Source organism: Triticum aestivum, chromosome 5D (genome assembly GCF_018294505.1).
Source record: "Triticum aestivum cultivar Chinese Spring chromosome 5D, IWGSC CS RefSeq v2.1, whole genome shotgun sequence".
Lineage (NCBI taxonomy): Eukaryota > Viridiplantae > Streptophyta > Magnoliopsida > Poales > Poaceae > Triticum > Triticum aestivum.
The window spans coordinates 48,159,842-48,174,032 of NC_057808.1; the positions used below are offsets into that span (position 1 = coordinate 48,159,842).

Below are 14,191 nucleotides of genomic sequence, written 5' to 3' on the forward strand. Positions count from 1 at the left end.
AAGATAATGTGCGTGCGGGAGACACGTAGGCACATATATGTGCGTATAGAGGGCTAGTAGAGACCGTGCATGTGTATATATGGATGTGAGAGAAATAGTGTTTTCCAACTGAGATTAGTGAAAAGAGTGGTACATAGTAGTCAGAAAGAGAGAGAGAGAAACAGAGAGAGCATGTGCGTCAGACACCCCGACACCCTGAGAGAGATTGTGAGCATGTGTGAAAGAGAAATGCCGATGCATATAAAGTGTGTGCACTTATGCGTTAGATAGAGAGATATATAACGCGTTTGTGAGAACGGGGCGAGGCATAGTGCATCTACGTGTAAAAGGCGGTTCTACGCATTAAATTAAAATATAAATGGCATTATTATTTTTGGATGAGATCATGAATTTTGCAAATTGCGTATGGACGAAAATCGGTCTATCAGACACCCATACTCTATTGAATTCTAGCATGTGCATGTGTTTATTTCATATTATCGATGAGAGCGGTTTGAAATACAGGCAATGGATGCTTTTGCAATTCATATATAAACATTAATTAGTGCACTCCATGTTGTTAGTGTGAAGCACTTTATACATTTGTCACTTGCATGGATACATTCCAAATTGCTAGCTACCGAATAGAATACATGTCGAATTCAACATAAAGGGGGTTTCGAAGATTCGAATTCATAGGAAGTGCATTCATCTATTTGAACCCGAGATAATGGCATTTGTAAATCAGATGTAAAAGGGGGCATCAATCTTTGTTGTGAGTTTGAACATGCTATATATATTCATACGCATATCTAACTTTTTTTTGCAACCAAGGAGATTATATCTGGAACCATGCATGAACTGAGGTAAGTTGCATATTTTTTAATATATACTCGTGTACAATGTATATTCAAATGTACCCCCTCCATTCCAAAATAATCGTAGCTTTAGGATTTTCAAGAGTAAAGATTTGTGAAGTTTGACAAATCCTGAAAGTTCAATTCAAGAGAACCGAAAATGTTAATGCTTCTGCTCCCAAATATTGAATGAAGCGCCAAATAGGTCTCTGGTCACCCGAAAACGCGCGAGACTAATGTTTTGGTGGTAGGAAATTACTGTCCTGACTCTGGCCCTTGTACCCTATCGGTCCGATGTCCAAAGGTCTAAACCGTGGTAGGTTTGTAACTTCACCAAGACGCCAGTCTCAACCGCCTCCGAGAAGCATTCATACGCCGTGGGTGCCTACCCATGCGCTCGGCCGAAATCTACCCCGCCCACATTTGGGACACCTGACATGACTGTCCTACCCCCAACCCGCAATATGTCCAAAATTTTAGATGGGGGCAAAGTTTGTAACTTCCCCCAAATTTCAAACAAGCGCGTCTCAAACCGAAACATTGTTCCCCCTTAGTTCCCCGCCTCCCTCCGTTTCCCCATTCATTCTCCGTGGGCGCGAAAACGCCCTCTCCACCAGCTGCGAAACCCCAGCCTCCTCCGTCCTCCACCCCATAGTGGCCAATCCACCGCCGCCCTCCTCCATCACGCCAGAGTCGGTACCCCGACGTCGTTGTCCAACGCAACCGCAACCGCAACGCCCTCAAGGACTTAGCAGCTGAAGCCAAGGCAGAGCTGCCTCCACGACGCCGACGCCGACGTGCGCCGTACCAGAACCACTCCGACCACACCGTCCTGCGCCTCACTGCTGCGGCTCCACTGTCGCAACCGTCCACCGCACCGGAGCTGTTCCCGCTACGCCGTCGTTCGCCGCCTCGGATCTGCTTCCCCGCCGCTGACAGACGGCCACCGCACCACACTCAACAACTTGGCCATGGGTTCGTCCAAGGCTGCACTGTCCTCCACAACTTCTGGTTTCCGGCGAACAACAAGAAGATCGTCGGAAAAACAGAAGGAGGACACAACACTGCCAGCAGAAAGAGGTACTCCTCTTCCCTTATTCGTGCAAATCTTACGTCTCCGCTCACACCGTATTCATCCCACGAAAGAAACTAGTTGAGCGCTTCTTACTGCATCTTCTTCGTGATACTAAATGCACAAGGTTTCCTCCCTTTTACTATTTCACCTTTGCTAGAGGTCAGTAGCCCGCCTGGATTTCAATTCAGGGTCAGTCAAACCGCAATTAAAAGAAGCAGCACCCGCTTAGGCGCGCGGAGCACCTAGTCCGCCTGTTCCCCAGGGAAGCGGCCCATCGGTGTCTATCATAGGGGTGTGGGGCGCAGGAGCTGCTTGCGCCCGATCTGGAGGTCGGCAGGGCTTGAACGGATGGCCGGGGGGGGGGGTGCCAAGCACGGCGGTGCGGTGAGGTCGAGGGGAGGGCGCAGGCAGGGGAGGAATACTGGGCTGGTGGTCGCTGGCGTTTCGAGGAAGATCGTCAACACTGACTGGCTGGAGGTAGATGAAGGCGATCTGCCCGTTCTTTGTACATCGAACGGTGCAGAAAAAATGGACTGAACTATTTGCTTTCAGTCGACTGTTATTTTCATAGAATCCTGTAGTAATTTAGTGTGCCATGCATGTTGTAGAGCTATCATATGTCTCCTGTCATTTATTTCTCACCGACCTGCTATCTGCTACCTTTACACTGTACTAATTGTGCACACACTTCACCCATACTCACACTATTGTTTTTTTATGCATGGGTATTTCAGACTCTGACGCAGTGTTGATGAATGCAGAAAAGAAAAGACAGAAGTCGCTCCAGTGTAATTCGAAGATAAGCACTAAGCGTTTCAGCGCTCTAATGGGTGCAGTGTCAGCGGTTGGAGACAGTAAACGTAGCTCTGCAGTTGATGATCTCAATTGCCACACACAACCATCCTAGGTGCTTGCTTTAACTTCGCGCTGTCAAATGTGGTGGCATGTTGCATATGGTGTCTAGCTTGTATTGCTTCCAATTTGGTTAAATTGCATTTGCTTACTTTACACATTATACCTTTGATAATGACATGCCTTCCTGTTTTTGATACATACTACATATGTCTATTAACCATGTTCGTACATCAAACTAATGCTCTTTTGTATCCCTCGTCAATCACTTATGATGAGACAATCACCCGAGTGGGTTACTGTGAGACGCCCTACTCGTTTAAAGAGTGAAGTGTCATCCTCCCCACATGATTCTCAAGAAACAGCAAGGCTAAATGAAGATAGTCAACGTAGCTCTCTAGTTGATCACTGCAATTCCCCCACACCACCATCGCAGGTGCTTGCTCTTACTTGGCAGTGTGATATGTTGTTGCATGTTGCATATGGTGTCTACCTTGTAATGCTTCTAATTAGGGTAAATTGCATCTGCTTAGTTAACACATTATACCTGTGAATATGACATGCCTTCCTGTTTTTGGTACATACTACGTCTTTCTATTAACCATGTTCTTACATCAAACTACTTTTCTTGTGTATCCCTCATCAATGCTCCTAATTTGTTAAATTGCATCTCCTTAGCTTACACATTATACATGTGAATATGACACGCCTTCCTGTTTTTGGTACATACTACATCTGCCTATCACACCATGTTCTTACATCAAACTACTGTTCTTGTGTATCCTGCGTCTATCGCTTATGATGAGACAATCACGCGCGTGGGTTAATATGAGATGCAGTACTCTTATAACGAATGCAATTTCATCCTCTCCACATGATTCTCAAGAAACAGCAAGCCTAAATGAAGATATTGAACGTAGCTCTGTACCTGAAGACCGCACTTCCCCTACACCACCGTCACAGGTGCTTGCTCTAACTTCGCAGTGTGATATGTGGTTGCATGTTGCATACGGTGTCTAGCTTGTAATGCTTCTAATTAGGGTAAATTGCATCTGCTTAGTTTACACACTATACCTGTGAATATGACATGCCTTCCTATTTTTGGTACACACTACATCTATGTGTTAACCTTGTTCTTACATGAAACTACCTCTCTTCTGTATCTTGCATCAATCACTTACGATGAGTCACCTTTATTCGTTGCATATTGCATATTATTTCTAGCCTGTTGCCATGTATTGCTTCTAATTTGGTCAAATACATTTGTTAGGGCACCCTTTTAATTTGGCAGAGTGATATTGGTTTCATCTTTCATATGGTTTCTAGCTTGCATCGATTCTAACAAGTTCAAGCACCTTGTGCTTAGTTTACACTTTATACATCATACATGTCAATATGTCACGCCGTCCTGTTTTTCATACATATTCCATCCTCCTATCATGCGGCTGCCTTACATGAAAGTAGTGTTCGTCAGTATCATGCATCAATGAGTTCTGAAGAGCAAATTTTATTCCTTTTTCTTGTGGGTTTGACTTGACAAGGCAAAATCAAGAAAGAGGAAGGAAAAGAGTAAGGAAGGCGATGATGGTGGTCCTCTGCAGCAACGTAAACGGAGCATCTGTACCGATTCTCCTTGTACTGATAGTGCATTACAAGGTCCAAGTCTCCGCTCCCCTACTCCACCATCCAAGGTGCTTGCTCTAACTTGGCAGTGTGATATCTGGTTGCATGTTGCATATGGTGTCTAGCTTGTATTGCTCCTAATTAGTGTAAATTGCATCTGCTTAGCTTACACATGATACATGTGAATATGACACGCTTTCCTATTTTTGGTACATACTATATCTGTCTATCACACCATGTTCTTACATGAAACTACTCTTCTTGTGTATCCTGCATCAGTCACTATGATGGGACACCTTTAAGTTGGCAGTGTGATATTGGTTTGCGTCTTGAATATGATTTCTAGCATGTATTGCTTCTAGTTTGATGAACGCCACCTATGACGAGACATTTTTAACTTGGCAGAGTGATATTGATTGCACCTTCCATATGGTGTCTTGCAGTGTTTCTAATTTTTTGAAGTGCCTTCTGCTCAGTTACCACATCATAGGTGTGAATATGTCAAGCCATCCATTTTTTCGTACATATTCCATCCTCGTATCATGACTTTTCCTTTCATCAGAGTAGTGTTCGTCAGTATCATGCATAAATGAGTCCTGAAGAGCGAATAATATTCCTTTTTCTTGTCGGTATGACCTCACAATGCAAAATCAATAAAGCTGAAGGAAATTGGCAAGGAATTGGATGATGGTGGTCCTTCCGAGCAACTGAAACGGAGGTTATCTACAGATTCTACTCCGCCATCCTCCCAACAAGATTCGCAAGACAACGCAAGGCTAGACAGTCAACGTAGCTGTGTAGATGATGAGCACATCTCCCCTACTCCACCATCACAGGTGCTTGCTCTAACTTGGCACTATTATATGTGGTTGCATGTTGCATATGATGTCTAGCTTGTATTGCTTCTAACTTTGTTGAATTGCATCTGCTTACTTTACACATAATGCCTGTGAATATGACATGTGTTCATGTTTCTACATCAGACTACTATTCTTGCATATCCCGCATCAGTCACTTATGATAAGGCACCTTTAAGTCGCCACTGTGATATTGGTTGTGTCTTGCATATGATTTCTAGCATGTACTGCTTCTAATTTGTTGAAATGCCATACAGTTTGAACTTGGCAGAGTGATATTGGTTGCATCTTTCATATGGTGTCTAGCTTGCAGTGCTTCTAATTTGTTGAAATGCCTTCTGCTTAGTTACCACATCATAGGTGTGAATATGTCACACCATCCTATTTTTCATACATATTCCATCCTCGCATCATGTGTTTGCCTTTCATCCGAGTAGTGTTCGTCAGTATCATGCATGAATGAGTTCTGAAGAGCGAATTTTATTCCTTTTTCTTATCGGTTTGACTTCACAATGCAAAATCATTACAGCTGAAGGAAATTAGTCCGGCAGTGGATGATGGTGGTCCTTCGGAGCAACTCAAACAGGGGGTCTCTACAGATTCTACTCCGCCATCCTCCCAACAAGATTCGCAAGACAACACAAGGCTAGACAGTCAACGTAGCTGTGTAGATGATGAGCACATCTCCCCTACTCCACCATCACATGTGCTTGCTCTAACTTGACACTATTATATGTGGTTGCATGTTGCGTATGATGTCTAGCTTGTATTACTTCTAACTTGAATTGCATCTGCTTACTTTACACATAATGCCTGTGAATATGACACGTGTTCCTGTTTCTAGAACATACGTGTACATGATGAGCACATCTCCCCTACTCCACCATCACAGGTGCTTGCTCTTACTTGGAACTGTTATACGTGGTTGCGTTTTCCGTATGATGTCTAGTTTGTATTGCTTCTGATTATGTTGAATTGCATCTGCGTAGCTTACAACTTATACCTCCAACGATCACTTACCCATAAGACACATTTAACTTGGGACTGTGATGTAGGTTGCATCTTGCATTGTCTTCTAGCTTGTACTGCTTCTAATTTCTTGAAATGGCACTTACGACGAGACACTTTTTACCTGATAGAGTGATATTGGTTGCATGTTCATATGGTGCCTAGCTTTCATTTCTTCTAAAATGACTTCCGCTTACTGTTTTTTCAATCATATTCCATCCTCCTATCGTATGTGTGAATATGAAACGCTGTCTTTTTTTGTATATATTCCATCCTCCTATCCAGAGCTTACCTTACATCAAATTAGTGTTCGTCTGTATCATGCATCAACCAGTTATGTAGAGCTAATTTTATTCATCTTCTTGTGGTTTTGACTTCATAAGGCAATATCAGAAAATAGGAAGGAAAAGAGTAAGTTAGGGGATGTTGGTGGTCCTCCGCACCAACGCAAAAAGAGACTCTCTAGATTTGCCATTGCTACTGCTAATGAAGTTGAAGTCCCAAGTCTACATGATCAGTTCATCTCCTGTACTCCACCATCGCAGGTGCTTGCTCTAAGTTGACAGTGTGATAATTGGTTTCATGTTGCATATGTTGTCTAGCCTGTATTTCTTCTATTTTGATTAAATTGCACCTGCTGAGTTTATACGTTATACATGTGCATATGACATGGCTTTCTGTGTCTAGAATACACTGCATCTATCTATCATACCATGTTCTTACATCAAAGTACTGCTGTTGTGTATCCCGCATCAGTCACTCATGATTGGACGCTTTTAACATGGCAGTTTGATAGTGGTTGCATCTTGCATTGATTTCTACGTTGTACTGCTTCTAATTTTTCGAATTGCCACTTATGACAAGACACTTCTAACTTGGCAGAGTAATATTGGTTGCATCTTTCATATGGTGTCTAGCTTGCATTACTTCTATTTTCTTGAAAATCCTTCTGCTTAGTTTGCACATCGTAGCTGTGAATATGTCATGCCGTCCTGTTTTTCTTACATATTCCATCCTCATACGGTTGTCTTACATCAAAGTATTGCTTGTCTGTATCATGCATCAATGAGTTCTGAAGAGTGATTTTATTCTTTTGTGTTGTGGGTACAGCTTGACATGGCAAAGTCAAAAAAGAGCAAGGAAAATAATATAGTAGGGAGTGTTGTTACTCGTCGGGTGAAACGGAAAAGGTTCTGCCGTCGAGATTCTGCTGGTACTTATAGTGCAGTAGAAGGTCCAAGTCCACTGGCTAAATCTACAAACACAGAATCACCTGCTCCACCAGCTGCAGCATCCGCTTCAACTGTACCAGCATCTCAACCAGTTACTCGTTCGTTTGCTCCGGAACTGGCCAGTTCCCAAGCTGCCTTCACACCTAACACTACTTCCGAAGCACTGCTGACACAACAGGACTTGGCAAGATCAGATGAACCTCATGAGCATCAACACCAAGACGGTACCTGACCGAGTCAAGTTGCAGTTGCATGCTCCTTTATATGTACTCTCACAGTTTGATCTACACTAACACTTTCCATATTCGTTGTTGAACTAGCACCACGGCGCAAGTGAAAACAGACATCAGGGATAATGCTTGACAGATTAACAAAATCTAAAGGAGGAAGAATGGAGATCCATTTTGAGGCAGGTTTAAAAAGGCCACGTGATGCTACAGAGTCATCCAAGTTAGTATCAGAGGCAGCCGTTGCCGTTAGGTGTCATGCACGTATCCTCCCAACGTGTATCCAGTACAGGAATGAGAAAGACAATACCCAGTTTAACACCTTCCTTGACTATTTATCCGTAAGTAATGTTATTCATTGCAATTAGTAATATTGTCTTGCTCTGTCCCATACTTTCTAGCTTCCTCCTAATAAGACTCACATTCTTTTTTCAACAGATGAGGTTCAAGTTGGATCCAAAAGATGATGCAACTAAACAAGCATGCACTCATGTTTTTCAGTCTGCTCTGCGACAGTATCGGTACCACCTTAGAAAATCTTACTTTGAAGGCAAGGCTAACAATGAAATCGCCCAAACATCTCCAGTGGAATATATTACAGATGAAGAGTGGATAGCCCTCGTTAAACACTGGTCTGATCCAAAGTATCAGGTAGGCTATATGTATTTGATCAGACCACATATTGAACTTGTATTTATGTATGTGCCTTACAAGTGTATCTTCTTCTAGGCTAACTATTTGAAGAACAAAACCAACCGTTCTAAAGTGAAATTCCAACAGACAACAGGATCTCGTAGCTATATTGCACACTGTGAGGCTCTTGTAAATAGCTGCTACTTCCTTCTTTTTTGTGCCATATTATCGTATCTATATTGACTTATTCCAAATACAGAGGAAAGCCCGTGCGGACCAAAAAGAACTTGAACCGAATACAGTGCAAATCTTCAAGGATTGCACACCAGCAATATGAAGGGCATGAGCACACCAGTTCAAGCTGCTGTTGTAAGTCCTTACTCCTCCTGCCTTGAACTGATTGGTACTGTGATATGTTCATTTAACTACTTGGTTTGCAGCCAATGTCAGTTACTCTGTTCACTTTTATTCACTGTTGTCTTAACGTATCATTTCACCTTACATGGTTTAAAAGAGATGAAGGATATTCTTTTGGTCTTGATCTGTAATATAGTTGTTATGTTCACGTGCGCACACAATGATAAAATAGCCTGTTTGTTTTATATCTGTTTGCCCATGATATGAATGATGTCATACTATGTTCATCCTACTTTAAACCATGTCTCTTTATCCTTAGATGTCAACGAATGTGAGGAAATAGACAATACAGTAGGCATGCTACATGGACATATGTTCCGAAAGTGATTTTATTATGTAGTTGGCACTACAATACATGATAATGTATTACAGTAGTTCACCAAAATAAGTTATGTATAAATGTTTAACCTACTTTGTTTGTTTTTGTCTCATTAGTAACTTATCTGGTACAGTAATCTACAAGTTCAAACTTTCAGGAAGCTATGGAACAAATGATTGAACAGCCACAACCACCAGAAGGTGACGAGGCTACTACAGGCACAATGTCACCTCTTGCTGCAGTGCGTCAGTATCTCTCCACTAACAGTGCAAAAAGCACCTTCCTGCGTAATTCTGGGTTGGTTGCCAAGGTAACCTCGTCTAAATCGCCTACTGAACAAAATCTTCCTGCTAGACAGAGTGATATATCTGTGCTCCAGACACAAGTCCAATCCCTAATGGACGTTGTTTCGGAAACAAGAACAGTGGTTGAGAAATGTCGTCAAGATATGAATGGGTTTGAAACCAGACTATCAGACATTCGTTTCGTTGTTCAAGAGCAATGGCGGAAAAAGGTGGAGATCGTGCTGCTCCATCAGATTCTACAGCCTGAAACATTAGCACTCAGGTCAAATGATCTGTGCTTCTATACATCTGATGGTGCTTTTATCTGGAAGGACTGTAAACTTTATGCCAACAGGCCTTTTGTTGTATAGTTGGAATTTATTTTGTTGTGATACAACATTTATGATGCTGCCTCGGGCTGCAGTAATTACGACGCTATTTTTGTATAGTGTAGGTTTATCTTAGTAATGTATTCGGCCGAAAGCTTCGTAGGAGCCCAACATGCCAACATTCGTCGGGCCCATTCCAATTGGGCTAAAAACGATTACGGGCCGAAATTGGCATGTAGCCCACTAAAAATATCTGGGCCTAAATCAGCATAAGCTTTCATATTTTTCTGGTAGGCCTGTGCCCATAGTGGGCCTTTAACAGGCCTAAACATAATTTGGGCCCTCAGTAAAAATAGGCCGTTTACAGGTGTAAATATCTCGAGCCCATAAAAAACATGGGCCTTTAATAGACCGAAAGTGAGATTGGGCCCTGATTGTGCCAAATAACCCACTGGACTTAGCAGGCCGAAATGGTGGCCCATTTATGATGCGGATCTTTGACAGGCCGAAATTCGGACGGGCCGTAAATGCGCCGACCTAATACACGGGCCTTTAACAGGCCGGAACTTCGGTCGGGCTAGATTATCGTCATTTTTATATGGGCCGTTAATGGGCCCGATATGACGTTGGGCCACATATGGCCCATGGTTTACGTCCGGCGTTAACAGGCCGAAAATGACAACAGGCCGAAAGTGGCCCAAAGCTATAGTGAGCCTCTAACAGGCCGAATGTCAGACATGGCCGAATATGACCCAAATCCTTCACGGTCGTTTATGGGCCGAAAGTTTTGATGGCCTGTAAATGGGCCCAAATGAAGCCGGACCTTTAACAGGGCAGAAATACACCGGGCCGTAATTCGGCCTAATTACTTAGCGGACTGTTAACGGGCCAGAAATGACCATGGGCCGCGTTGATGACAAGTTTAGGACAGGCCGTTGACGGGCCGAATTGACAGAGAATGTTGGGCCTTTAGCTGGGCCGGCCCATTATGGTCTGCAGAATCTTGTGGGCCTTTAGCTGGGCCGGCCCATTGTGGTCCGCAAAATCTTGTGGGCCTTTAGCTGGGCCGGCCCATTATGGTCTGCAAAATCGTGTGGGCCTTTAGCTGGGCCGGCCCATTATGATCCACTAAATTTTGTGGGCCTTTAGCTGGGCCGACCCATTATGGTCCGCTAAATCTTATGGGCCTTCGGTTGGGCCGGCCCATTTAAACTTTGTGGGCCACTTTTGGGCCGGTCCACGTGTGAACATATCATAGGCCCATCCCGACCGTTGGATGAGTGACACCTGTGCCAACGCGGAGCGGACGTGTGGATCCGTCAGCCAATGAGAATTTTACACGTGGAAAATCGGCATTGGTCGTGGCTGTTAACGGGTTATCGGATCCAAAATCCGACCCGATAGCTTAACAGCGTTCCGTTACGGTGGATGCCACGTGTCGGTCACCCTTGACGAAAGCACTTCTGTGACGCGCGATTTATCGTCATGGAAGTGGACACTTCCGTGATGATAATTTTGGCAATGTCATGGAACACTTCTACGACAGCACATGTATGACTATCTTGATTCTGTCATAAATTTGTCATGGATGTACATGCATGATAGAAAACGCGACCTACTGTGACAAACACGTATCATCACGAAAGTGTATTTTTTTGTAGTGAAGGTCTGGTACCTCGCCGGCAACGTCGTCCAGGTGGTCTTCGGCGACGTCGGCGCCACTAGCGGCGACGGCCACCTCCTCCTCAGCTACCGCGAGATCCGGGCGGAGGGCTCCGTCTCCTTATCGACCCTGGCCGGGAACCCCGAAATCGACCGCTTCGTTTGCAACCCCCTCACCGGCCATCATGCACCACATGGGCCTTCTCACCCAGGCCAACGGAGGGCACCGGTGCGGCCCGCCCGACAGGTTCGCCGTCGCCGAGTTCGACCTCAATGGCGCCGCCATCGTGTGGTTTCTCTCCGAGGAAGGAAAGTGGAGGAAGGTACGGCCCGTCCATGGCGATCCCTCCCTCCCGTGCCCGATGGCGATGAACCAGGAGATGGTTGCCTTCGGCGGCCGGTTGTGGTGGTCGTGCTGCCTGAGCGTGCGCGTGCGGACGAAGGAGATTTTGCTGAGTAAATAGGCAATTTTTTTGACTAATTTAATCCATGAATAGATGATCAGCATGGCATTGACAGAATTAGCAACACAAGCTGCAATAGCATGTAGAAGAGAAACCCTTATGAGGAGATCCAACTCCTCTTCCACTTCCGGGGTGGGACTAAACTTCCCACTCCATCCACCTAGTGTCAACAAATCCACGTGGACCCTTAGAGATTTTCAGAAATTGCTAGATGGGCCTAAAGCCCATCCCATATTTCAGCAGATTTTAGGAAGGCCGAGGACAATGTGCTGTTCATGCGAGAGGTGGCCAAGCACCGGCGCATCGGCGTGAGCGAGGGGAGGCTGCGCTACGCTGAGGTATCTCCTCACGACCCGTTCCTGCTCAGCTCCTATGCGCTCGACGACGAGGGCAGCGGCTGGAAGCTGGAGCACCAGGTGGCGCTCAGGCAGGTCTTGGCGGATGGAGGCTACCTGTGGCAGGAGAACTCGGCGCAGGTGCCGCCACAGATCGCCGTACTTGACCCTATCGACGCCAGTGTCATTTACATGAAGGTCGGCGAGGATGTCGTCGTCGTGGACATGCACAATGGGAAGGTGATCGGGGCCTCTCCGCTTGAAGAAGAGTACAATTCTCTGGTACCATGCGTGCTTCCACCGTGGCTTGGATCAAGCCGGATCCCCACGGCAGGTATGCAATCCCCTGCTTGTTTTAAGTCCTACCAATCGCCTTACTTTTCAGTTATGCGTTTGCTGGTGTATTGTTTGATTGGTTACTGGTTAGTGCAGAAACATACAAATGGATGACACGCGTGGAATTGATGCTGTCAGTATGATCCAAACATGAATTGCAATCAAAGACTAGGATTGGTACTATTGATCTAGTTAGACTGGTGTAGTTGTACCTCAGTTTGTTAGCCTGTACTTGGTGTAGTTGTACCTCAGTTTGTTAGCCTGTACTTGCTGTAGTTGTACCTCAGTAAGATCCAAATCATATCTATTCGCACAACTACTATGTTCATAGCAAGTAGCAACATGTAGTTCTGCTTCATAACTTGTTCTGGGTCAGCATTGCATCTGTTATTCAACTTATTCCAACTTGACCGACGAAACCATTTTTGTAGGCAAGAAGGATGGTTTGTGATCTACAGACGATCTGGTTAGTTTTGTCTAAACCAGTGAATGGGTATGAATCTAGCAGCCAGCTTATATATGCGTCTCTGGGTACCATTCTCTTATATAATGCTTCTTTGTTGATCATCCACTATTAGTCCTCCATTCACATAGTCAGTACTGAAGATGTTTTATCTTTCCTTGTCGTAGCGATGATCGCTCTTTTCTTGTTCATGAAATCAACAATTGAGAAAATTTAAAACTGAAGCTTGTTATTTCCAAAGTAATGATAATGATGTAGTTTTGTGCTCTAAAGTAAATGATGTCCGGATGATAACTAACTGAGCCTCTTACTCACTTTTTATTTCATTTTTGGAGATGAGTTAGATGGACTGTAGTACTAGCACTTTGTGCTTACTCGGTTGTCGGTTTTCCATATGGGTCTATCTTTTCCATGTTGAGTCAATTGTCCCTGATTTTTTTTTCTTTACTTTGCAGGTTTCCTGGAACTAATAGAGGAGGGGTGGTGCTATATGAGGAAAGAAGCTGCCGGTAGTGTCAAACTCTCATTTTGGAGGAAGTCTGGAGAAGTTTGGGTTTGGTGTAGTTTGTTGATTATTGCTACATCTTGTTTAGAGGGAAACCTGGTACTAGCTGTTTCAGACGCCACGTAGGACATTCCAGTAGAACTAATTTAAATCAGCATATGACGGTTACGACGTAACATGGTGAATGCTGCGCTTACTTGCTAGACAATGCGTCGTGCCGAAACTCTCATTTTTTGGAAAATCTGGAGAAGTTTGGGTTTATTGCAGTGTGTTGATTAATCATTATCCTGTTTGGAGGGAAATCTGGCAGCTCTTTCAGCCACCACATTAGAACTAAATTAAATCTGGCAGCTGTTTCATTCACGAGAGTGACTCTCAAGTCTTTACCGAGTTTGTGGAATCAAGGTAATTTTCACCGCTGTGAAGCTGCTGCCATCTTATCGATCTGACTTCAAGGAGCTGTGTATGAAGTTTAGCAATTTCTCTTCTATTTTTCTTAGCAGTACCGGCAATGTTGTGCTAAAACTTGTAGTATTACTGAGATTAGGCGAGTGGATTACCTCTGTTCCTGACTTCCTGTTTGATTGGCTATATCTGGACTGTGATCCCTCCACTATTATGGAATGGATCACTCCCTGAACCACAAATAGAAAACATACACACATGACATGTCTCTCATCCACACGCGAAACAATAGCAACCAAGGATTATTTTTTTAAGCTGAAACCGTAGAA

General features: G+C 44.2%; 1 pseudogene; it reads left to right on the forward strand.

Annotated features, from left to right (window-relative positions):
- LOC123120223 (uncharacterized) overlaps positions 1-13,422 on the forward strand; it is a 37,156-nt pseudogene extending 23,734 nt beyond the window's left edge.
- Positions 13,423-14,191: the final 769 nt, after the last annotated feature.